At 42.7% G+C, this 26,941-nt stretch overlaps 1 protein-coding gene across 1 annotated transcript in view; it reads left to right on the forward strand.

Annotated features, from left to right (window-relative positions):
- The first annotated feature begins 10,252 nt into the window (after nt 1–10,252).
- Nucleotides 10,253–26,941, forward strand: part of LOC144509811 (guanine nucleotide-binding protein G(I)/G(S)/G(T) subunit beta-1) — an 80,602-nt gene continuing 63,913 nt past the window's right edge. Inside the window, exon 1 of the mRNA XM_078238635.1 lies at nt 10,253–10,633. The gene's annotated coding sequence lies outside the window, so the exon portion shown is untranslated. The remainder of the gene's footprint in view (nt 10,634–26,941) is intronic.

Here is a 26,941-nt window from a genome sequence, read left to right on the forward strand (position 1 = left end):
AATAAAACAGTGCAAGTTTGATGGAACACTAATCTTAGCTTTAAAAAAATGTTGATGGGAGGTGTGTGTTGTTGGCAGCATTGTTCTTCCTCCCATTTGCTTTTATGAGGATGTTTTCATCTTTCTGAAGAAATCCTGGTCTGTATGTCATAGAATAAAGTAATGTTCCAGCATTTTAAGAGCTCGTGTTTCCACAAAAATGTGATGGTAAACTGAAGAAGCAGAAAAAGCGCTGACCATAATTAGGTTACTGTCTGATGGCTCAGTCTTCAGTGTCTTTACACTCCCCAATGCTGATTTCCTCACAGCGCTAATTGTGCCATAAAATAAAATCTAAATGGTAATGGCTGGAAAACAGGGGAAAAAGCAATTGAACTAGACTACAAAAGGGAAAAGTGGAATGACTCCAACGAGGCCCATGAGGTTGGCCTCTTGGAGTATGAGCTCCCTGATTGACGTCATAACTGCCTACCCAATCAGGGAGCCTCATCTGTTTATAAAAATAGGAGTGTCAGGTCCGCTGACAATCCAGATTCTGACGGTGTACCTGAAGCAATCTAGGAGTGGAATAGAGTTAGTAAATAAAGGGAATCTGGTGATGGGACACCGGCCTCTGGGGAGTTATTTCAAAAATAATTGTATGTTCTGAAAATCTGAAATCTAAGGAGATAAATTTAAAATGCCAGAAATATACAAGTCAGGAGAGAAAGTCTTGGTTAAATCTTCAGGTGCAGGATCTTTGGTAGAACTAACCCTTCAATCTTTTTATCAGAACTCTGAGATTTACTAATATGTAACAAAGAATTTGTTCATGAGAAATGAAAACTTCTTTTGAAAGCAATGTTAAACCACTATAGAGCCGGATAAAGGGACATGAGGCAAAACATTGGATTTTTATCAGGGATATAAACAGACCAACACTTTTCAACCAATTTACATCTACAACAAATTCCTTCATCTCAATGATGCAGTGTCACATGTGTACAAGTGAGGCTGTGCTCAACCCAGGGCAACCCCACCCTCAGCCAGACATCACACCCATCCTTCCACGTCTCCTCCACCATCCGTGCTTGTGGGCCATCACACAGTGCGAGCAGGCAATTTCCAGGTCACCTAATCCTCTCCTGCCTGCCAGCCAGATGCTGCTTTCCGCCCGGAGGAACACGAAAACACTGAGGCTAACTCTCCGAGGGAGATGCCGGCTGGAAATTTCCAATGTCACACGCCCCATCACCACTGCCAGCCAGAACGGAGAATTTGGCGCTCAGCCAAATCCCGATTGACAGCAGCGGGGCCGGACAATCCCAGCCACGGGCGAGGTCAGAGAATTGCGGTCGCTGTCTTTCAGATGAGAAATTAAGCCAAGGCCAGTTCTTTCTTCTCACATGATGTGAAAGATCCCTTGACACTATTTCAAAGAAGAGTAAGGGAGTTCTCCCCAACGTGCTGACCAATATGGGCGGCACAGTGGCACCGTGGTTAGCACTGCTGCCTCACAGCGCCAGGGACCCGGGTTCAATTATGGCCTCGGGTCACTGTCTGTGTGGAGTTTGCACGTTGTCCCCGTGTCTGTGTGGGTTTCCTCCGGGTGCTCCGGTTTCCTCCCACAGTCCAAAGATGTGCGGGTTTGTTGGATTGGCCATGCTAAGTTACCCCATGGTGTCAGGTGGTCGGTGCAGACTCAATGGGCCGAATGGCCTCCTTCTGCACTGTAGGGAATCTATGATTTCTATGAATATTATCTCTCAATCTACATTGGTGAACAAGATTATCTGGTCATTATCACATTGCTGATCTTGCTGTGTGAAAATTGGCTGCTGCATTTTAAATAGAGTCATAGAGGTTTATAGCATGGAAACAGGCCCTTCGGCCCAACTTGTCCATGCCGCCCCTAAGCTAATCCTAATTGCCTGCATTTGGCCCATATCCCTCTATACCCATCGTACCCATGTAACTATCTAAATGCTTTTTAAAAGATAAAATTGTACCCACCTCCACTACTACCTCCGGCAGCTTGTTCCAGACACTCACCACCCTCTGTGTGAAAATATTTCCCCTCTGGACACTTTTGTATCTCTCTCCTCTCACCTTAAACCTATGCCCTCTAGTTTTAGACTCCCCTACCTTTGGGAAAAGATATTGACTATCTACCTTGTCTATGCCCCTCATTATTTTATAGACCTCTATAAGATCACCCCTCAGCCTCCTACACTCCAGAGAAAAAAGTCCCAGTCTATCCAGCCTCTCCTTATAACTCAAACTATCAAGTCCCGGTAGCATCCTAGTAAATCTTTTCTGCACTCTTTCTAGTTTAATAATATCCTTTCTATAATAGGGTGACCAGAATTGCACACAGTATTCCAAGTGTGGCCTTACCAATGTCTTGTACAACTTCAACAAGACATTCCAACTCCTGTATTCAATGTTCTGACCGATGAAACCAAGCATGCTGAATGCCTTCTTCACCACTCTGTCCACTTGTGACTCCACTTTCAAGGAGCTATGAACATGTACCCCTAGATCTCTTTGTTCTGTAACTCTCCCCAACGCCCTACCATTAACTGAGTAAGTCCTGCCCTGGTTCAATGTACCAAAATGCATCACTTCGCATTTGTCTAAATTAAACTCCATCTGCCGTTCGTCAGCCCACTGGCCCAATTGATCAACATCCTGTTGCAATTGGAGATAACTTTCTTCACTGTCCACTATGCCACCAATCTTAGTGTCATCTGCAAACTTACTAACCATGCCTCCTATATTCTCATCCAAATCATTAATATAAATGACAAATAACAGTGGGCCCAGCACTGATCCCTGAGGCACACCGCTGGCCTCAGGCCTCCAGTTTGAAAAACAACCCTCTACAACCACCCTCTGGCTTCTGTCAAGAAGCCAATTTTGTATCCATTTAGATACCTCACCCTGGATCCCGTGATCTCCATTCCAACAATGGCTACAATTCAAAAAGTGCTTGATTGGCTGTAAAGTTTGATGGGGCATCTGGCAGTGGTGGCAGGTGCTATTTTATTTCATTCTTGAGATTGCAGGCGATCAGTTTACCAGCAACATGTAGATGAGATCAGAAGTTAAAACAATGTGGGTCTGAAATCTCTGACCATGGGTGTCTTTCACATCCACCCAGTATTCCACCCACCTTGGAATTAAAATACCCCCAGATATTTGTGGCCTTCCTAGGTGAGGTTGGTGAAAGATAAAATAAACGGGGATTAACACTTTATGAAACTTGCAAACCCCAGTAACTTGCTATTGGCATTAAACAAACAAACTCTTTGTCCAGTGTTTTTATTCGGGAACGAGAGTCGGACATTTCTCCTTATTGTTACACTACTAAATATTTCAAGAATTCCATGGTAGATTATTAACTGGAGCAGTGAAGTATCAGTCTAAGAGACCTCTCAACATTTTTTTATTCTTTCATGGGATGTGGGTGTCGCTGGCTAGACCAGCATTAGTTCCCAATCCCTAATTGCCCTTGAGAAGGCGATGGTAAACCACCTTCCTGAATCTCTGCAGTCCATATGGTGTAGGACCATGCACAGTGCTGCTGTGGAGGGAGTTCCAGGATTTTGACACAGCGATAGTGAAGGAACAGTGATATATTTCCAAGTCAGGATGGTGTACGGCTTGGAGAAGTACCTGGAGGTGGTGGCGTTTCCATCTCAATCACATGTACAATGCTTGATGATATCACTGTATTCGTTCAATGTTCCTACCCTAAGTCACACCAAAGCATGTTCACCCCTGTGCTAATGAATCGACATTGGTTACAGGTCCAGCAACACCTCAATTTAAAACATCTTTGCTTTCAAATCCATCTATGTGTCACTATTATCTCCTTCAGCCCGACAATCACCGAGGTCTCTGCTCTCCTCCAATTCTGACATCTTGCCCGGCCCAATTTTAATCATTCCACCATTGGCAGCCATACCTTCCGTTGCCATCCTCCAAGCTCTAATTCCCTCACTGCATCCCTCTCTCCTTTTTTAAGATGCTTCTTAAAACCAACTTCTTTGAGAAGCTTTCGGTCAGCTGTCCTCCGATCACTTCATGTGGCTCAGTGTTATTTTGTATTTGCCAACATTCCTGTGAAGCACCTTGGGGAAATTTTACAATGCTGAAGGTGCTATATAAATGTAAGTTGTTATTGCTGGAGCATTGTTGATTGCTTGGGAGGCTCTGCTGATGTATCATTATCAGCGTTGGTTACATAACCTGGAGACTCTAGCTCCTTCTGAGATTGGGAGCACTGCACACTGTAGCCTATAAACTGGCAATACATAACAATCTCCCGGGATCAGCGTCACATCTCCAGAGAGTTTCGGCGAGCAAAACACCACCAGTGCATCACAACACCATTCAGACAGATTGTCGACTGGATGAGTTGCGACTGAGGTTTCAATCTCAGTGGCATCAACTAAAGGTACATGCTCAGGATTTAGCTGACCAATCAAACCGACTCTGGTAAGTAAATTGTCTAAAATCAAAAGATTTCTAGTATAAGTCTGTCTTGATTGGGATTCATGAATGGAAGTTATTTTAGACTCTGGAAAATGTGCTGTGCTATTTATTTGAGGAGCTGAGACATTGTGCTGTTATCTTTACAAGAGTGCATCTGTATATCAGCATTGAACAGAAAATAAATGTTTTCATAAATAAACTTTTACACAGTCATTGGGACTTTATTCCTAAATTATAGAGTCTTAGAATAGTCCAGCACAGAAGGAGACCATTTCACCCATCAAGCCTGAGCTTGCTCTTTCAAAAAGCCATCTAGTTAGTCCCATTCCCCTGTTCCTTCCAGTTAGTCCCATTCCCCTGTTCCTTACAGTTAGTCCGTTCCCCTGTTCTTTGCAGTTAGTCCAGTTCCCCTGTTTCCTCCCCGTGTCCCTGCAAATTTTCCCCCTTCAATTATTTATCAAATTCCCTTTGGAAAGCTGCTGCTGATTCTGTAATCCCCACCCTTTCATGGTGCCTTCCATATCCTAACCATTCATTGCATTAAAATATTTATCCTCATGTTGCCTCTGGTTCTTTTGCCAATCACTGTAATTCGCTGCCCACGCCCTCTCACCCCTTCAGCCATTGGAAGCAGTTTCTGTGAGAATGAAATAATTGTAAGTGCCCCTATCAAATCTCCCCTCAGCTTTCTCTGCTCTTAGGAGAAGAAGCCTGCCTTCATCAGCCTATCCATGTGATTCTAATCAGACATCCCGGGAACCATTCTAGTTACTTTCTCAGAGCCTCTTTGTCCTTCCCAAAGTGTGCTGCCCAGAATTGGGGGACAATGCTCTAGCTGGGACTGAACTGATGTTTGACTAAGACTTGCTGTTACTTCCTGGTTTTCCTGGGACATTTACAGATTGACAAGTTGTTTTTAATTGATTCATTTACCAGACGAGGGCATCACTAGCTGGATCAGCGTTTATTGCCCATCCCTGGTTGCCCTTGAGAAGGTGATGGCAAGCTGCCTTCTTGAATCGCTGCAGTCCACGTGGTGTAGGTACACATACAGCGCTGTTAGGGAGGAAGTTCCAGGATTTTGACCCAGTGGCAGTGAAGGAATGGCGATATATTTCCACGTCAGAACAGTGAGCAACTTGGAAGGAAACCTCCAGGTGGTGGTGTTCCCATGTATCTACCCTTGCCCTTCTAGCTGATAGTAGTTTGGAAGGTGCTGCCTAAGGAGCCTTGGTGAGTTCCTGCAGTGCATCTTGTAGATGGTACATGTTGCTACCATTGTTTGCCAGTAAAGGAGGGAGTGAATGTTTGTGGAAGGGATAGCAATCAAGCTGGCTGCTTTGTCCTGGATGGTGTCAAGCTTTTTGAATGTTGTTGGAGCTGCACTCAACCGGGCATGGGAGTATTTCATCACACTCTGACTTGCGTCTTGTAGATCTGACCTGTTTTTGTAGCCATAGTATTTATACGGCTAGTCCAGTTCAGTTTCTGGTCTATGGTAATCTCCAAGGTGTTGATCGTGGGGGATTCAGCGATGGTATTGCCACTGAGTGTCATGGGGCGATGGTTAGATTTTCTCTTGTTGGAGATGGTCATTGCCTGGCGTTTGTGAGGTACAGATGTTACTTGCCACTTGTCAGCCCAAGCTCGGATATTGTCAAGGTCTGGCTGCATTTGGACATGGACTGCATCAGCATCTGGAATCGTAAATGGTGCTGAACAAGGTGCTGTTGTCAGCAAACATCCTCACTTCTGGCCTTATGATGGGAAGAAGATCACTGATGAAGCAGCTGAAGATGGTTGGGCCAAGGACACTAACCCTGAGGAACTCCTGCAGTGATGTCCTAGAGCTCAGATGATTGACCTCCGACCACCACGATGATCTTCCTCTGTGCCGGGTATGAGCCTAACCAGAGGAGGGCTTTAACCAGTGGGTTACTGCAAGGACTAGTATTTAAGCCTCATCTATTTACAATATTTAGATGAGGGGACTGAATGCATTATATCCAAGTTTGCTGAAGATACACAGTTAGATTAAGTAAGCTGCAAGGGGATAAAGATAGATTGGGTGAGTGAACAAGAAAATGGCAGATGGGATACGATGTGGAAAACTGTGAAGTTGATCCACTTTGGTAGGGAAAAGTAAGAAAAATTGAATATTTTTGAATAGTGAGAGATTGAGAAATGTATACATTCAAAAAGAACCTGCGTCTCCTTATACATGAATCACAGGAAGTTTATATGCAGATACAGCGAGCAATTGAGAAGGCAATGTTAGTTTTTGTTATAACAAGTCTGGAGTAGAAGAGAAAGTACATCTTATTCCAATTAAGCTGGGCTTTGGGGAGGCCACACCCAGAGTACTGAGCACAGCTTTGATCTCCTTCCCTAAGGAAAAACATACTTGCCCAAGAGGGATTGTAACAAAGATTGACAACTGGTTCTTGGGATGAGGGGTATTGTCCTATGAGGAGAGATTGATTAAACAAGATCAATATTCTCTGGTGTTTAGAAGAATGAGAAATTATTTAGTCGAAACATACTAAATTCTTAAGGGGTTTGGCAGGTTAGATGCTGAAAAAGTCTTTTCCCTAACTGGGAAATCTAGAACATGAGGGTCACAGACTCAGGATAAGAGTTCAGAAAAGGAGAAATTTCTTCACTCAAAAGTTGTGAATCTTTACAATTCTTTGTCCCAGACAGAGAACTGTAGATACTCAGCTGTTGAGTATAGTTAAAGCAGAAATCAATAGATTGTTGCGTTCTAAGGAACTCACGGGATATTGGGAAAGTAGAGTTGAATTAGAAGACCAATCATTAACTTGTTGAATGGTGTAGCAGGTTCAAAGGGCCAAATGGCCTACTGCAGATTGTATTTCTTATGTTTTTATGTGTCACTGTGGCTCAGTTGCTAGAATTCTTGCCTGTTGTGGCTTCAACTTCATAATGTCAGCAAAAAAAAGGTTTGTACTCCAGTGCAGTGCTAATAGAGTGCTGCAATGTCGGAGGTGCTGTCTTTTGGATGAGATGTTCAACTGAGGCCCCATCTGCCCTCTCAGATGGATATAAAAAATTCTGTGGCACTATTTTGAAGAAGAGCAGGGATGTTCTCCCCGGTGTCCAGGCCAATATTTACCCCTCAAACATCACAGATGATCTGGTCATTATAATGTTGCACTTTATGGGAGCTTGTGTTGCAGATCAGCTGCTGTGTTTCCTACATTACAACACTGCAAAAGTATCTCATTGGTCGGAATGTCTGGTGGTCATGAAAAAAGCTTACATTTATGTAGCGCTTATCACCACCACAAACATCTCAAAGCAATATACGAAATAGGAGCAGAAGTAGGCCATTTGGCCCCTCGAGCTTGTTCTGTCATTCAATGTGGCTAATCAGTTTGTGTTTTGAAATCCACACTCCCATCCACCCCCCGTAACCTTTGATTTCCTTATCAAACAAGAATCTATCTGCCTCTGCTTTAAAAATATCCAATGACACTGCCTCCACTAGCTTCTGAGACAGAGAGATCCAAAGTCACATAACCCTCTGGGAGAAATAATTCTCCTCATCTCTGTCCTAAAGAGACGACCCTTAATTTTAAAACAGTGCCCCCTTAGTTCTGGACTCACCCACAAGAGGAAACATCCTTTCCAGTCCACCTTGTCAAAACCACTCAGGATCTTATATATTTCAATCAAGTCACCCCTCACTCTTCTAAACTCCAGTGGAAACAAGGCCAGCTTGTCCAACCTTTCCTCATAAGACAACCCACTCATTCGAGGTATCAATCCAGGAAACCTCCTCTGAACCACCTCCAATGCATTTCCTTAATTAACGAGACTAAAACTACAGGGCCTGTTCCTGTGCTGTAAATTTCTTTGTTCTTTGGGGTTTTCGTTCAGACGGGCAGCATGGTCGGTGCAGGCTTGGGGGCCCGAAGGGCCTGTTCCTGTGCTGTAATTTTCTTTGTTCTTTGTTCTACATGCAATAATCGAGATGTCCTCTCACCAAAGCACATCTGAATCATAATCAAGATAATGTAGGAAACACAGCAGCCAATATATGCACAGTAAGATCCCGCAAACAGCAATGTGATATTGAGCAGATGATTTGAGTCATGGAGTTTTATAGCTCAGCAAGAAGCCATTCAGCCCATCATGTCTGAATTGGCCTTCAAGCACCTATTCATTCTAATCCCATTTTACCACCAGTTGGGCTGTAGCCTTGTCTGCTGTGGCATTTCAGATGCTGATCAAATGGGTGATGTTGAGGCAGGATAATGAGGAGACTACAGAGAGCTCTCCCGCTCTACTTCAAATAGAGGCATGCAATCTGTTACATCCACCTGAGGAGGGAAACAGAACCTTGGTTTATCATAGAATCATAGAAATCATAGAAACCTTACTGTGCAGAAAGAAGCCATTCGGCCCATTGAGTTTGCACCAGCAACAATTCCACCCAGACCCTATATCCGTCATCCCACATATTTACCCCGTTAATCCCTCTAACCTACATATCCTGGGACACTAGAGGGAAATTTAGCATGGCCAATCAACCTAACGTGCACATCTTTAGAGTGTGGGAGGAAACCAGAGCACCCGGAGGAAACCCACGCAGACACAGGGAGAATGTGCAAACTCCACACAGACAGTGACCCAAGACAGGAATCGAACCTAGGTCCCTGGCACTGTGAGGCAGCAGTGATAACCATTGTGCCACCGTGCCTCCCCGTTGGTAATGTTTGACCATAAATCGGCACGTCTGATGCTTATAGATGTTCATAGAATCCCTACAGTGCAGAAAGAGACCATTCTGCCCATCAAACCTGCACCAACAAGCCCATCCAAGCCTCATCCTCGTAAGCCCACATATTTAGCTTGCTAATCTCCCTGGCACTATGGGGCAATTTATCATGGCAAATCCACCTAACCTACACGTCTTTGGAGTGTGGGAGGAAACCGGGGCACCCAGAGGAAACCCACGCAGACAAGGGCAGAATGTGTAAACTACATACAGGCAGTGACCTGAGGCTGGAATTGAACCCAGGTCCCCGGTGCTGTGAGGCAGCAGTGCTAACCACTGTGCCACTCATGCCGACAGCCCAGCACTCAAAGTTTATTTAGTGTCACGAATAGGCTCACATTAACGCTGCAATGAAGTTACTGTGAAAATCCCCTAGTCGCCACACTCCGGCGCCTGAGGGAGAATTTAGCACGGCCAATGCACCCAACCAGCATGTCATTTGGACAGTGGGAGGAAGCCGGAGCACCCGGAGGAAACCCACGCAGACACGGGGAGAATATGCAGACTCTGCACAGAGACTGCCCCAAGCGGGGAATGGAACCCGGGTCCCTGGCGCTGTGAGGCAGCAGTGCTAACCACTGTGCCATCATGCCGCCCCTTCGGTAATGCACTGGAGTGTCAGTCTTGGGTGCAGACCAGGTTAAAGTCCAACAGGTTTGTTTGGAATGACTCATCTGATGAAGGGACAGCGCTCCGAAAGCTCGTGATTCCAAACTAACCTGTTGGACTTTAACCTGGCGTTGTGAGACTTCTTACTGTGCTCACCCCAGTCCAACGCCGGCATCACCATGTCATAGGTGAAAACCAGGCCGGTATATAAATGCAAGTCTGACTTGCCATAGGAATGGCTCGCTGGTTGCCCCCAATACACCTGCAGTGCCTTACTTGGAGACAAGAGGGCGCTGCTGGGGGGGGGGAAGAGTGGGCGCGCGCGCTGGCTAGCTGGCGCGATGCGGGTTCCCGGCCGTGGGCGCGGCGGCGGCGAGCGGGAGCGCGCGTGCGGGGTTTCCCGGGCGGGCGGCCGGCGCAGGGGCGGTGGTTGGGCCGCGCCCATCCGGGTGAGTGTGTCTCCATCTAATGGCCGCGGGCTGGCGCGCTCGGAGCGGCTGAGGGAGCGAGAGAGAGCGACAGAGACTGAGGAGAAAAACAACACTCCGCCCCAACACCGGCACTGAGCGGAGACGGAGAAAAAGAAAATAACCCGAGAGCCAGAAGAAGAATCCAGAATTGTTGAAGGAAGAAGTCGGGAGCGGTCGGGCCTGAGCCGGGGGGGGAGGGGGGAAGAAGCAGAAAGCGCCTCCGGAGCCCGGGCTGAGGTGGATGCTGCTGACCGGGACCGAGGAGCTGTAGGTGAGGCCGGGCGGGCTGGGTGAGGCCGGGGGGGGGGGGGGGAGGGAGGGAGGGGGCACGACGACAGGGAGCCCCATGGCGGGGGCAATGAGGGACAATCTCTCCCCTCCCCCTCGGTGAATGTGAAATGGCGGGGAGCCGAATGCGGCTGGAATTGTGTGAGCTGGTGTGGGTGCGGGAGGACGGAGCCCCCTCTGCCCTCTCCCCTCTCCTAATGAATGAGTTCCTCAATCTGGGCCCGGACTCCAAACATGGCGATGGCAGCCTCTCCCTCTCGTCCCAATAATGAGCCCGGGGTAAAGGGGGAATCCCAGAGTTTCTGCCTCAAATACTTCGACGGCTTTGACTTCCCCACTCCCTTTCCTGTCACTCAAATGGCCGAATGTGCGCTTTCCAGTCCCCTTTTACTGGGGTTGGAGGGGGGAATGCTTTTCTCTTTGAGGGATTGTGCTGGGGGCTCCTCCTCGTTTCTTGCAGGGCTGGGTTTTTCAGGCATTGCTGGAGATTGGCTTTAATACAATTAATACTGCGTCGGATTTTTGACTTTTGCCAATTAAGTCATCTCTTTCTTCCCCCTTCCCTCCCGTTATCGGTAAGAAAACGCATAATCACCAACCACCGAGCCATGTTAAGTCTATTTGGTATTTTTTTTGTTCGCCGTTTGCAATCTTTCTCCATCTGTATTTTTTTATGAAAGAGGGACTCGCCCTGCTCTATCTTTCCCCTTCCCTATCATTCCCCTTCCCTTGTTTTTAACCTTTATTGTTCGATTTTGCCTACAATGGGATGCAGAGGATTTAAAATTAGACTTAAAAAAACATTTAAGTGCTACACGATAATTAAATGTGTACATCCAAGAGATTTACCTCACTACACCAAATTTATGATTAACAGGAAATTGAGTAGGTGGGGTCCTACTGTTTTTTGAATTAATCCCTTCTGCCATTGAAATTGTATTTTTTCGTTTATTAGCAGCGTTTCTATATGATGCACGTTAAGGAAGCTATGGTATTTTAAATTGATGTTAAGGATCACAATGTATAGTTCAAGTCCCAAGTAATGAAGAGAAGCTGTACTGCTGGACAGTTATTCTTCACAAAGCCCATCTAATGCATGCACTTTTTGTCATCCTTTTGTGAATCCGTGCCAAGATGGTGATATTGTAGAAGAATGCCTTGAAAGATTCACTAATTTCGGACCACTATATTCCAGTGCATGTATATTATATCACATAAATGATAAATATCTATCTACCATTTGGAAGAGAATTCTAGCATCAAAGCTGGCTGTTCTTCATTCATCCTTCTCCACTCTTGATTAAAAAGGGTAGATAAGTGATCTTGGGTATCTGCCTGTGTATTACCACATATACAAGGTAAATGTGGTCAGAGGCAGCACCAAGTTGATTTATTTCCCACTCATCTTGTTTGGTGTAATAGAATGGGTGACAATGCTAACTCATCCTGAGATACATGTGCAAACACGTTCCATTTTTGGTACTGCAGATAATTTAATGTTCATATTGGAGCACTAATTATTTTAACTTAAAGGATGGCAGAGTATTGACTGAACCTTTGGCAATTGGGCAAAGTTCCTGACGTTTAAAACTAATTCTATGGGGAAGTTCCTTAAGCAAACATCTTGGCCTACAGTTTAATAGTAAATCTAGTCGTACAGCTGATTGTTTCAATATGCATGCAATATTTAATAAATCACCTGTCAGGAATCTACAGTTAACATCTCGAAGAAAATCCTCATGTTCTCTTCAATAAGTAAATCGGCACCACTTGTATCATTCCGATGATTGGAAAGTTTAGGTAAGCTCTGGGTAACTTAGTAATTGGAATTTGTCGTACATGGAGTAACAGTAATCAAGTTTTGATGTACCAAAACTTAGCACAAACTGCTTTTATTACAGTGTAGATTTGCCAAAAATGGAATGGAAACTATTCATCCTGTCTCTTGGCCAAGAGTTTGTGCAATATAGTGATAGTTTTCTGGAAGTTCATATTTTTATAAATATTTAAATCAAGTTTTGGATATTTAAGTTCTGCATTGGATTTTACTTCCCGCTGCTGTTTATTTTATATATTGTTGAAGTATCATTCTAAGACTGGCAATTAATTTTAATAACTGTCTACATTGTCCATTTTTGCAAATATGATATTTCTACATTTTTTTTTTAATTACACAAGGCGTTTGGTTTAGATACTATATACACACATTCTGCAAAATCTGGCTTTGTATAATGTTGTAACATATTCAAATCAAGTACATTCCCCCCTTGTGCACATCGTGGTTCCCTTAACAGCTTTCTAATGCCTCATCAAATTAATTATTTATCATGTAAGTGTAAAATGGTGAGTACCAGGTTATTCAGCTATATCTGGCATCACAGCCAGATATGATTCATCCTGGCCCCACTTAAGAGTGGTGGGCATTGATGTAATTTTCCCCATGTTGCAGTAAGTTACTTATTTTCACTAATTAATGGATAACTTGGAAGTTTTGCCCAAGAATATGAAGTGATTTGGGTTCTTATGGTTCCAAGAAGTTTTCAACTATTTAATGAGCAGCTTGAGGGATTTGGGGAGTGAGACCAAATGACCACCTACACTCTACTGTTCTGATCCCGAACCCTGAGAACATGTTGCAACCTCAAACCTGCATTTGACTTTTTTCCTTTTCATAGTTTTTTTTGCTTAAACATGTTTTGATCATTTCTCCCCATTAACGCACATGTTTTTAATAATGCTGTGTACAATTCCCACTTCATATTTAGGAGACTGACATGGTGGCCTATTTTTGAAGCTTTTCCCACAGCTGCTGATTAAACAATCATCAGGAAGTATCCTGGAGCCCTTTCAGATTATGTATTATACGATCGATCTCTCTATTATGGGTTATACTTTCCCTGTGACATACAGGTCATTAACAGCAGTAGGCATTTTGGCCCCACAAGCTGTTTCACCATTCAGCTCCAATTACTCACCTTTGGTTCAGGTTCCTCAATATGCCTCCCTAATGACTGTTAATCTAAATTTCAACTAACCCAGCAGCTACCACTTTTGGGGGGAGAATTTCAGACTTCCACTCCTCAATTTTGACCCAGCAATCCCAGTTATCATTCTGGTGAATTTACATTGTATTCCCTGTAAAGCCAATGCAATATTAGCTTTTGAAGTACTTTGTCTAAAAATGAGCACAGTGCCTCCAGATGTGGCCTAATCAAGACTCCTTATTTCTTCCTGAGTTGCAGCCCCCTTGAGATAAATGCCAACATTCCATTTGATCTGTGTTTTGTACCTGTGGTTAGTTGTGTAAATTGTTTTTAAATTTGAGTTCTAAGTTTATTTATTAGTGTCACAAGTAGGCTTACATTAACAGTGCAATGAAGTTACTGTGAAAATTCCCCAGTCGCCACACTAGGTGCCTGTTCGGGGACACGAGAATTTTTAGCATGGCCGATACACCTAAGTACATTAATATCTCAATCTCATTCCTCCTCCACAGATTCCTAGTCTCTCCATTAAGAATAAACTGATATTGGAGTTCTGGTCTCTTTGCACAATGATTTGAAGCACCAGTAAATTTTGAATTCTAATATCCTTATTACTTGCAATACAACTAGCTGGTATGGGGAAATATTCAAGACGTTTGCGGCAATTTCCCCAATGAAGATGTGCATTGTACATAATCCCCTGTAAACATCATAATCTATTGAAGTAAAGAAGTGTGGAACAAACTATCATCATTCCAGTTGTGTATGTCATCTGTTCATCCACTTTCACATTTAAATCCAAAGAATCATACAAGCTGCAGTGCCTCTCGTGTAAGAAATTTCCATACTCGTTTGGAAGATATTTCAATTCTAGCATTATTGTGACCAAGTTTTTTTGGAACTATTTCTAATTGACTGTATGGTTCCTTAATTTTATATGCGGACTGCGGACTGCTCATGCATTTCAATTTTTTGTAATTGTGCAAAGCACAAACAGTGAAGTAGATAGGCTGGTGGAATGGGAAGACATGGTGAATGGATAGACATATGACAGATGAGAGGACTGTGAAGTAATACATTTTAGTAGAAGAATGAGGAAAATGAAAAGAAGGAGGACGTAAGAGCACAGAGGTGATATTTGTGCGCAAATTTTTGATTCTCTGTTTTGCCACCTTTCAAAGCAGTTAATAAAGCATATTGATCCTGGGCTTTAGGAATAGAGGCTTAGTGGATAAATGTCAGGAAGTTGAGCTAAACTTTCATAAAATACTAGTTTGACTCCAGCTGAAGTAGTGTGTCTGATTCTGAACACTGCACTTTAGGAAGATCCTGAAAGGTTTGGCGTTGGCTTGAATGTTCCGCACACAGACAGGAGAAGGTGGGGTTTTAAAGCTGAGAAGGTTGAAAGGAAATTTGATTATTTAAAATCATGAAAAATTTAGGTTGAGTACATAACGAAAAACCATTTTCACTGGCTGAAGGATCAATAACAAAAGGACATAATCTGCATAAAGCTTAGGAGAGTCAAATTAGTCTCAATACAATAGAGGAATTTCTGGAGTACATATGGGATGGTTTTCTGGAGCAATATGTTGAGGAATCAACAAGGGAGCAGACCCTATTCGATTTGGTGTTGTGTCATAAGAACATAAGAAATAGGAGCAGGAATAGGCCATCTAGCCCCTCGAGCCTGCCCCGCCATTCAATAAGATCATGGCTGATCTGATAGTGGTTCAGTTCCACTTACCCCCATAACCCTTAATTCCCTTATTGATCAGAAACCTTATCTACCTGTGACTTAAACACATTGGTAGCCTCCACTGCTTCAATGGGCAGAGAATTCCAGAGATTCACTACCCTCTGAGAGAAGTTCCTCCTCAACTCTGTCCTAAACTGACTCCCCCTTATTTTGAGGCTGTGTCCTCTATTTCTTGTTTCCTTTCTAAGTGGAAAAAATCTCTGCCTCTACCCTGTCGAGCCCCTTCATTATCTTATATGTCTCTATAAGATCTCCCCTCAGCCTTCTAAACTCCAACGAGTACAGGCCCAATCTACTCAATCTCTCCTCATAAGCTAACCCCCTCATCTCCGGTATCAACCTGGTGAACTTTCTCTGTACTCCCTCCAAGGCCAATACTTCCTTCTGCAAATAAGGGGACCAAAATTGCACACACTACTCCAGTTGCAGCCTCACCAGTACATAGAACAGTACAGCACAGGAAACAGGCCCTTCGGCCCTCCAAGCCTGTGCCGCTCCTTGGTCCAACTAGACCAATCGTTTGTATCCCTCCATTCCCAGGCTGCTCATGTGACTATCCAGGTAAGTCTTAAACGATGTCAGCGTGCCCGCCTCCACCACCCTACTTGGCAGCGCATTCCAGGCCCCCACCACCCTCTGTAAAAAACGTCCCTCTGATGTCTGAGTTATACTTCGCCCCTCTCAGCTTGAGCCCGTGACCCCTCGTGATCGTCACCTCCGACCTGGGAAAAAGCTTCCCACCGTTCACCCTATCTATACCCTTCATAATCTTGTATACCTCTATTAGATCTCCCCTCATTCTCCGTCTTTCCAAGGAGAACAACCCCAGTCTACCCAATCTCTCCTCATAGCTAAAACCCTCCATACCAGGCAACATCCTGGTAAACCTTCTCTGCACTCTCTCCAATGCCTCCACGTCCTTCTGGTAGTGCGGCGACCAGAACTGGACGCAGTACTCCAAATGTGGCCTAACCAGCGTTCTATACAGCTGCATCATCAGACTCCAGCTTTTATACTCTATACCCCGTCCTATAAAGGCAAGCATACCATATGCCTTCTTCACCACCTTCTCCACCTGTGTTGCCACCTTCAAGGATTTGTGAACTTGCACACCTAGGTCCCTCTGTGTTTCTATACTCCTGATGACTCTGCCATTTATTGTATAACTCCTCCCTACATTATTTCTTCCAAAATGCATCACTTCGCATTTATCCGGATTAAATTCCATCTGCCACCTCTGCGCCCAATTTTCCAGCCTATCTATATCCTGCTGTATTGCCCGACAATGCTCTTCGCTATCCGCAATTCCAGCCATCTTCGTGTCATCCGCAAACTTGCTGATTACACCAGTTACACCTTCTTCCAAATCATTTATATATATCACAAATAGCAGAGTACCTTGTAAAATTGCAGCAAGACCTCCCTGCTTTTATACTCCACATCCCCTTTGCGATAAAGGCCAACATTCCATTTGCCTTCTTGATCACCTGCAAACTGAGTTTTTGCGATTCATGCACAAGGACCCCCAGGTCCCTCTGCACAGTAGCATGTTGTAATTTTTCACCATTTAAATAATTAGAATGTAATGAGAATGTATTAGTTAGCAATCCAGTTGAGAGAACCCTTGGGGCTTAGTGACATAATATGGTGAAATTCTTTGTCAAGGTGGATAATGATGTAGTTGATTCTGAGACCAGGGTCCTGAATCTCAATAAAGATAACGTATGATGGTATGAGGCATGAATTGGCCATGATGGACTGGGAAACATTACTGAAAGGAAAGGCAGTGGATAGGTAATGGCAGGCATTTAAAGAATGAACAGTTGAACTCCAGAAGTTTTGTTCCTGTTTGGTGCAAGAATGGTAAGGTAATTGTGGCCAAACCATGGCTTACAAGGGAAATTAGAGATAGTATCAGATTCAAGGAAGAAGCATACAAATTGGCAAGAAAAAGCAATAGGCCTGAGGATTGGGAGCAGTTTAAAAATTGATTGATTGAGGGGGGGAAATAGAGTATGAAAGTAAGGTAGCAGGGAACATTAGAAACCTTTACAGTCAGTTTTTTCGATATGTAAAGAGATTGACAAAAACGAATGCAGGCCCCTTACAGTCCGAAACGGGAGAATTCATAATGGGGAATAAAGAAATGGCTGAGGAATTAAATTTGTATTTTAGTCATGCCTTCCTTTGTGAAGACTGAAGCAATGTGCCAGAAGTGCTGAGAGAAACTTGTTTTAGTGAGGAGCTGAAGTAGAGAAATGGTTTTGGGGAAATTGATGGGATTGAAGGTGGATAAATCTCCGGGTCCTGATAATCTTTATCCCAGAGTACTTAAGGAAGTGGCCCTAGAAATAGTAGATCCATTGGTGGTTATTTTCCAAAATTCTTTAGACTCTGGAATAGTTCCTACAAATTGGAGGGTAACTGATGTAAGCCCATTATTCAAAAAGGGAGGTAGAGAGAAAACGGAACTATGGACTAGTGAGCTTAGCATCAGTACTGGGGAAGATACTTGAGTCCATTATCACGGATTTCATAACTCGGCATTTGGAAGGTAGTGGTATTATACAAATTGAGCATGGATTTACAAAAGGGAAATCATGCTTGATGAATCTATTGGAATTTTTTGAGGATGTAGCTAATAGAGTTGATTGAGGAGAACCAGTGGATGTGGTTTATTAAGGCTTTTGACAGGGTCTTACATAACATTACTATTAAGTTAAAGCATGTGGGATTGCAGGCAATGTCTTGAGATGGATAGAAAGCAAAGAGTTAGCATAAATTGTCTTTTTCTGATTGGCAGTCAGTGACTAGTGGGATTCCACAGGGATCTGTGCTAGGACCCCAACTGTTCGTATTAATGACTTGGAAGAAGGAACTGAATGTATTATATTTGTAGATGCTACAAAGTTGGGTGGGAGGGTGAGCTGTGAGGAGGATGCAGAGAGTGTGATTTGGACAGGCTGATGTGTGGGCATCTGCATGGCAGATGCAGTATAATGTGGATAAATGTGAAGTTATCCACTTGGGTAGCAATAATAGGAAGACATTGTTACTTGAATGGGTGAAAATTGAGAGAGGTGGATACTCAATGGGAGCTTGGAGTCTTCGTGCATTAGCCGCTGAAAGTAAGCACGCAGGTACAGCAGGCTCTTCGAAAGAGCTGAGTTTTGATGCACTTAATTGCTTCCTTATGCGCTGTACTTGTTCTATGGTTCTAATCAATAAAGTGGTAATCTTGTAAATTGTAAGGGCATGTTTCACACTGGGGTGAATTAAAGTGGGACTTGAGCTTCACGTTGGGCTGCTTTGGATGGAAGTGTCTGATAGGGTTACTGAAGTTGTGTGTCCTTGTAACTGTTATTATAGTGGCATTGGTAACTTTGAAGTCCCACAGTATTATATTGGATTAATGTTCGGAGCCTTATAGATTAATAATCCAGAGAATCGAAATGTAAACCGCACTGTGGCAGTTTGAGAAATTTGAAATCAGTTTAAAATATGTATAATCTGAAAAAAAACCTTAAAACTGACCATGAATCTGTTGCCTTATCTGATCTAGTCTTTTTGTAGGTCCAGTCACACATCATGGTTGGCTCTTCACTGTTCAGTGAAGTGGAAAGCTATTCTAATATTAAGTCTGAGGAATGGACGATAACTGGCAGCTTTGCTAGTGGTACCCACATCCTGAAAATGAATTTTAAGTGCATGTATCTTGGAGCAAAAATTAAACCACCAGATTCTGTACAATGTTTGCTTATAAACTCGAGTGTTTTTTTTAAACTTGAGAGTAAGTTTAGAACAATTTACTTTAAGAATTGAATGTTGAGAATTGTATCCACTTGACAAATAATTAAAGCCTAAGATATTTGGAAAATATATTTGTAATGACACTCTTTGCCAAATAGAATTTTTTTCCACTCATACACAACTGACTCTCCCTAGTAACGTATTGGGGTTATCTTTTGATGGCCATACAGGCCTGGTGGATCCTGGGTTCAAATCAAGTTCCTATATTAAGTTCGCAGTATGAATGCTGTAACTTTTTAACAGCCCTGATCAGGGAGAAGAAAAAATGGTTACAATTACTGCTTCTGATCAAAATCCACTAAACTCTCCAAGAAACATTATGCAAATGTCAGGTGAAGACAGGATTGGACTCTTCCTTGCTGTAAATGCCACCTAAATTAGGAGTAAGAAAATATTTGAGCATGTGCATGCTTTCTGGACTACTACACCCAAAATTTATAGCCCTTTTTTGGATTTACTGAGCAGCAGTGTACTTCTATCTGAGCTGAATTATATTTGAAGGTTCATTGTAGACTGTATCCAAATATAGGCATTTAAAGTTCTTTCTGATCTTTACTTTATTTTTTGACAAGAATATTTCTTCCCCTTATTAAATAGACAACGGTTATTTCTGTCTCATGATGAAAATTTGAAATGGGGTATGTTCTTGTGGGGTGCACATCTGATAAAGATCAAGATTTTGCATACTTTAGGGAATTCAATTGAAATTATTCAGTGGTAGAAATTTTTATAGCTTCAGGATTATGTTGTGTCCTTCTGCTTAATTTACGTAAATTCCTTTCCCAGTCTTTGCTTTTGAAAAACTCCATTAAAATAAATCTGGGCTGTACTTGATTTCAGTTGTGAAGCAGCAGCACAAAGAGCCATTTTGGCTTCCAGTATACTGATGGGTTGTTAGTACCGTATACCATATGTTGCCTACTAAATATTTACTAAAATATGGACCTAATTCTGTGTTAGGCAAACTCTAGCTTTTAATCCTGATTACGTGAAATCGCTTGCAAAGAGTGATTTTAAACTGATCCTGTTTTCAAAATCACCATTACAGTTAATCATGTTGACATGTGGGGCTGGATTCTACTTTGTAAGTCTCCATTTCCTTTGAAAGTGTATTAGTTTTAAGCTGATTATTATGGAATAATTTGTCATATGTACAGATGTCCTTGTTTTTCTCTGGGCCTCTTGTGCCAGGGGAGATATTTTTTCCGCCAGAATCAGGGAGGTGGTTAGCTCAGCTTGTTAGTGCATTGCTTCCATTGGGACCAGGCAAGCTATTGTCAGTGCTTCTCCCCACAGGCAGGAAATGGATGGCTGTTCCAGGCAAACTGTCTGTGTGTGCTATTATTTAAAGCTATTTAAAACCATTTATGTGGTGGAGCACTAATGCATTGATGGGATTTTATTATACAGTTGCTCAATTCGCATACAAGGAGAAAGATGCAAATTATGAATACAGATGTCGGGTATTAAGACAGTTATTGGTTTAAAATATACAAGGGATAGTAATTTCAGGTGTCTCATTTGATGTAGTATAGAATGACAGTTAAATAATGTCTGGTTCACATTTTTTGCAAATTAAATTTTAATTTGCATTGACAGATTTGAATATGAATCATACTGTACCTTAAAAAAATCTGGTTTGTCAGAATAAAATTTGGTTGAATGAAATGACTAAGAAAGATAAATGACTGAGAGGCTGGAAGAAGGGAAATGGAGAAAATTCTTCATTCAGCCAATAATGAAGCAGTGATAAAGAGGTTGCTGTCCTCTTTAATGCAGTGCGCAACTGTGAACTCCAGAGCTGATTTTAATTTCTTTCCCTGTTGACTGGTTCTTTGGAAGTATTAAAGTGAGTGTTATAATGCATTTGGCAGCAATGCATGAGACACATTGACCACAAGCTAAATAGCTCTTTTTTTTTGTGCTACCTGATTCTGCACAAGAATAAATATGCATTTCGGGAATAACCATTTCAAAGTGAATAGTGAAATATCTTGGGAAATCTTCTGATGGAGGGGGGACACCATTTTTAGTGGAATTGTTTTACAATATTTGTTATTTTGCTAAATTAATATTTATGCACCATTCATAGAATTGTGTGATTATATAGCTTCTGATGTCCACATGCTCAGTTTAGCCAGCTCCTGCTGGTTAACTAGGAGCAAGAGTTGTCATCACTTTTTCTCCTCTTGACATTCTGGAGCCAATTATAATACCCCTAAGGTATTTTTATTTTTGATGTGGACAACGCTGTGATGGAAAATATTTATTGCCCATCTGCATTTGTCCTGAGAGCATTTTGTCAACAACATAATAAGGGAATGGAGTGACATGTAGGCCAGACCAGGGAGAGGTGGCAGTTTCCTTTCCCAGAATGACAGTTGAACAATCTGACAGCTTTCAGTGTTAGCTGCCATGTCCAGATTTATTTAATTCAATTTCACTATTTACCAGTGAGATTTGAACCTCTGGATTGCTAGTCCCAGAACTATAATCAGTTGGCTGCCATTCACATTTTTAAAAATCCTGTGATTTGAATTTTAATATGATTATCTTGCTTAGCACAGGATTAATACTGATCAAGGAATATTTGAGTACTAAGAGTTAATGATGCCTGATTTCACTGCTTTTGAATCAAGAGAAGCAGAAATCTGATTATGTGCTAACATTTTAAATCTATTTTTAAGGTCTAAACTGACTCTAAAGTAAATTGAACTGTGACTCCAAGTCTCTCAGTTCACTTTGTAGGTCAGGTGCTGACTAAATTTGTGCTGCATTTAGACTACAACTGCATTATTGGTGCAGAACAAAACAGATTTGCACCAAGGCTGCAATTGTAAATGCCTTAAAATGGCTGCAACTGATCTGAATGTTGGGAAGAGGTTGGAGTAGTTTGATCTTGCAGGTATAGTTTTCAACTTTGAGTGGGTTTCTCTAAATATTTTTATACTGTCAGAAGTGGGCTACAGATATCAACACACTTGCCGATCTTCTGTTCTGACTTCTAAAAGACTGTCAGCTTCTTAAAGTAAAGCTGTAATGCTCTTGCCAAAAATGTTATGGTATTAAAATATGCTTTATAAAAACAGCTGACAGTGTAAGAGGGGGAAAAGTACCAGTGAGTGGGGAAGGTTTGCAAGGCACGTTATCAGGATAGATTTTGGGGGAGCTTTAGCTTTGCCTTTTTTCTGACCTGATCTGGAAATCTTTGAAACTACATGAAGAAAATGTAAATCTTCCATTCCCCAGTTCTGACATCTTTCAAATTGATTTCAAATTTTCTCCAGAGTCTAAATTTAAAATCCTAGTTATAATTATTTTTAATTCTGGCTGGCCCTTCTCATTCTATCCCCCATAAATCTGAGATGATCCAAAAGTTTGCCCGTGCCCTTATTTGCACCAACGCCTCCATGCTTGCTGACCTACAATAGCACCTGGTCAAGCAACTTCTTGATTTAAAAATTCTCATCTTTACCAAATCCCTCCATTCTCTTACCACCTCATCTCTATATTCCCCAGCTTCACAACCATCCCAGATACCTGCACTCATCTAATTCTGGTCTCTTGAGCATTCGCGATTTTCATCACTCCACCATTTGTGGCCATGTTAACATCTATCTGAGCCCAAAGCTTGAGTATTCTCTTCCCAAGCATCTCCATCTCACTTCCTTTCAGACAGTCCTTGAAATTGACCTTGATTAAACTTTTGGTCATCTCTGATGTGGTTCAGTGTCTTATTTTGATTTAAAATGCTCTTCTGGAATGCCCAAGATGTTTTATTGCTCCATATAAATATAAAATGCTGTTGTGGCAAATTTGACCGATTGATATCGACCTCTCTTTACCTGGGATCCATTTTGAGACCCTGGAACCTGTTCAAAAAACTCTGCATGTTACCATGAATTTTTTTTTCAATTTTTGGGGTGGCACTGTGGTTAGCACTGCTGCCTCACAGCTCCAGGGGCCTGGGTTCAATTCCCGGATCGGGTCACTGTCTGGAGTTTGCACATTCTCCCCGTGTCTGCATTGATTTCCTCCGGGTGCTCCGGTTTCCTCCCACCTTCCAAAGGTATGCAGATTAGAACTAGAGGGCACAGCCTCAAAATAAAGGGGGGTCAGTTTAGGACCGAGTTGAGGAGGAACATCTTCTCTCAGAGGGTGGTGAATCTCTGGAATTCTCTGCCCACTGAAGTGGTGGAGGCTACCTCGTTGAATATGTTTAAATCACGGATAGATGGATTCCTGATCGGTAAGGGAATTAGGGGTTATAGGTATCAGGCGGAAGTGGAACTGATCCACTTCAGATCAGCCATGATCTTATTGAATGGCGGGGCAGGCTCGAGGGGCTAGATGGCGTACTCCTGCTCCTATTTCTTATGTTCTTAGGTGCATTGGCCTTACTAAATTGCCCTTAGTGTCCCGGGATGCATTGGTTAGAGGGATTAGCGGATAAATATGTGGGGTTACGGGGATGGGGCCTGGGTGGGGTTGTTGTCGGTGCAGACTCGATGGACCGAATTGCCGTCTCCTGCACTGTAGAGTTTCTATGATAAGTTTTGATCCAAAAAGTCAACTGTAGTTATGTTGAAGGTGCCATTCAGTGGTGGTGATGCAGTATCGTCCCTTGCGGGTGGTCTTATAACTTGCCAAACGGATATGTTGGTTTTTTCAGAAACCACTTTCCTGAAGGTACCCTCATAATCTAACTGGGTTGTTTAATTTGTCATCAGACTCCCAAGATGCAAAACTATTGCAGAAAGTATTCTATTCTTCAGTGATAACCCATGTTAGCTTAAACAATTAAAAACACATTTGGAAGCTGTTATGAGATATCTTGTTTCTCCTTTTCTCTGCTGAAGGTTGGGCTTTCCTAAGTTTGGCTCCAGCAAGTTATAGCTAATTTTTGCATGTGGACCTAACCAGTGGATATTGCCAGGCTATTTTTCCATTGTGTTATATCACATCAAAGCTGATTTCCACCTGACCCAATATTTATATGCACTTTCAAAAAGGAATCTTAAGATAGCAATATGAATCTTGGCTATTTTTCCAAATTACCTTGAGTGGCAATGTAATCGATCCTGAAAGCTAAAGCAGCACAAACTGAGGGTCGAATGTTTGTGAATGAAATGAGTAGTTTGTATCTTGATCGATAAAAATCAGATTATGCATTTTGAAGTAGTATGTAGGTAATTTATTTCATTTTAAATAATGGTTGGCAGGTCACATGAAAACCCCCAAATCAGCTGATCGGGATATTTTTCCTGTATATTTACTTGCAATACCTGTTGAATTTGTAGCTTTTCAGTGTAATTGAGAATGTAACTCATAAGGTAGATAAAGGGGACCTGGCAGATGTAGTATACCTGGATTTCCAAAAGGCTTGCGCTTAAGGTGCCAATGGGCAAGAGAAATGCACATGGAGTTGGAGGTAATATATTAACGTATAGAGAATTGGTTAATAGATAGGAAGCCAAGAGTGGGCATAAGTGGGACTTTCCAAGTTGGCAGGTAGTGAATAGTTGGGTACCGCAAGGATCAGTGCCGCTGCCTCAGCTATTTACAATTAATGATCTAGATGAAGAGGCAGACAGTAATGTATATAAGTTCGCTGGCGAAACAAAACTAGATGGAAAGATAAGGTGTGGGAGATATAGGCGGCAAAGAGATATAGATAGGCTAAGTGAGTGGGAAACAAAATGGTAGCTGGATTATAATGTGAATGATAGGCCCTTTGGTTGAAATAATAGAAGATCTGAATATTTTTTAACACTTACAGGTTTCTCACCTTTTAATGTACAAGGAGACTTGGGTGTGCTCATGCAAGGAATTCAAAAAGTTAACACAGGTACTGCAAGCAATGAACAAGACAAATGGAATTTTGACCATTATTGCAAGGGAATTGAGTGCAGGAATAAATAAGGCTGGCCAGGTTTTGGTGAGACCACATCTGGAGTACTGTGTATAGTTTTGGTCTCCACATTTATAAGAAAAGGTTTAGTATGGAGGTTTAGTATGCTCAAGAATACTCAGCATGGCTTTGTCAAGGGCAGATCGTGCCTTACGAGCCTGGTGGAGTTCTTCGAAAATGTGACTAAACACATTGACGAAGGGAAGGCGGTAGATGTGGTTTATATGGATATTAGCAAGGCGTTCGATAAGGTCCCCCATGCAAGGCTTCTAGAAAAAGTGAGAGGGCATGGGATCAAAGGGGCTGCTGCCCAGTGGATCCAGAACTGGCTTGCCCAAAGGAGGCAGAGAGTGGGTATAGATGGGTCTTTTTCTAAATGGAGGTCGGTCACCAGTGGTGTGCCCCAGGGATCTGTTACCCTTGCTGTTCGTCATTTTCATAAATGACCTGGATGAGGAAGCGGAGGGATGGGTTGGTAAGTTTGCCGACAACACGAAGGTTGTGGGGTGGTGGATAGTCTGGAGGGATCTCAGAAGTTACAGAGGGACATAGATAGGATGCAAGACTGGGCGGACAAGTGGCAGATGGACTTCAACCCAGGTAAATGCGTCGTGGTCCATTTTGGTAGGTCAAATGGGATGAAGGAGTACAATATAAAGGGAAAGACTTTTAGTACTGTAGAGGATCAGAAGGACCTTGGGGTCCAGGTCCATAGGACTCTGAAATCGGCCCCGCAGGTGGAGGTGGTGGTTAAAAAGGCGTATGGTGTGCTGGCCTTTATCAATCGAGGGATTGAGTTTAGGAGTCCGGGGTTAATGATGCAGCTATATAAGACCCTCGTCAGACCCCACTTGGAGTACTGTGCTCAGTTCTGGTCGCCTCACTATAGGAAGGATGTGGAAAAGATTGAAAAGGTGCAGAGGAGATTTACAAGGATGTTGCCTGGATTGAGTGGCATGGATAGGCTGAGGGAGCTCGGTCTTTTCTCCTTGGAGAGACGAAGGATGAGAGGAGACCTAATAGAGGTGTATAAGATGTTGAGAGGCATAGATCGGGTGGACTCTGAGGCTTTTTCCCAGGGTGGAAATGTCTGCTACGAGAGGACACAGGTTTAAGGTGCTGGGGGTAGGTACAGGGGAGATGTTAGGGGTAAGTTTTTCACACACAGGGTGGTGGGCGAGTGGAATCGGTTACCGTCAGTGGTGGTGGAGGCGAACTCAGTAGTGTCTTTTAATAGACTCCTGGATGAATACATGGAGCGTAATAGGATGGAGGGTTATAGGTAAGTCTAGAAGGTAGGGATGTGTTCGGCACAACTTGTGGGCCGAAGGGCCTGTTTGTGCTGTAGTTTTTCTACGTTTCTAAAAGGTTTACTGGCATTGAAGGTCATACTGTGAAGATTCACTAAATTGGTCCCTGGGGTGAGGAGATTTGTCCTATGATAGCTCCAATTTGCTCAGCTTATTTTCGCAGTTTAGAAAAATTAGGCAATCTCATTGAAGCTTGCAAGATTCTGAAGGGGATTTCTGCTGGTAAGGGAATCTAAAACAGGACACAGTCTCAGAATAAGGGGCCAATCATTTAGGATTGAGATGAGGGGAAATTACTTCACTTAGTGTTGTGAATCTTTGGAATTTTCTGCCCCAGAGTGTTATGGATGATCCATTGAATATATTTAAGGCTGACATAGATTTTTGGTGTCTTGGAACAGGCAGGGAGACAGTGTTGAAGACCAAGATCAGCTGTGATCATATTGAGGGGCGGAGCAAGCATGAGGGGCCGTATAAACTTCTATTTCTTTTTACACAGTAATGTCTTGCGTTATCA

The sequence above is a fragment of the Mustelus asterias genome, chromosome 22 (assembly GCF_964213995.1).
Source record: "Mustelus asterias chromosome 22, sMusAst1.hap1.1, whole genome shotgun sequence".
NCBI classification, from domain to species: Eukaryota; Metazoa; Chordata; class Chondrichthyes; order Carcharhiniformes; family Triakidae; genus Mustelus; species Mustelus asterias.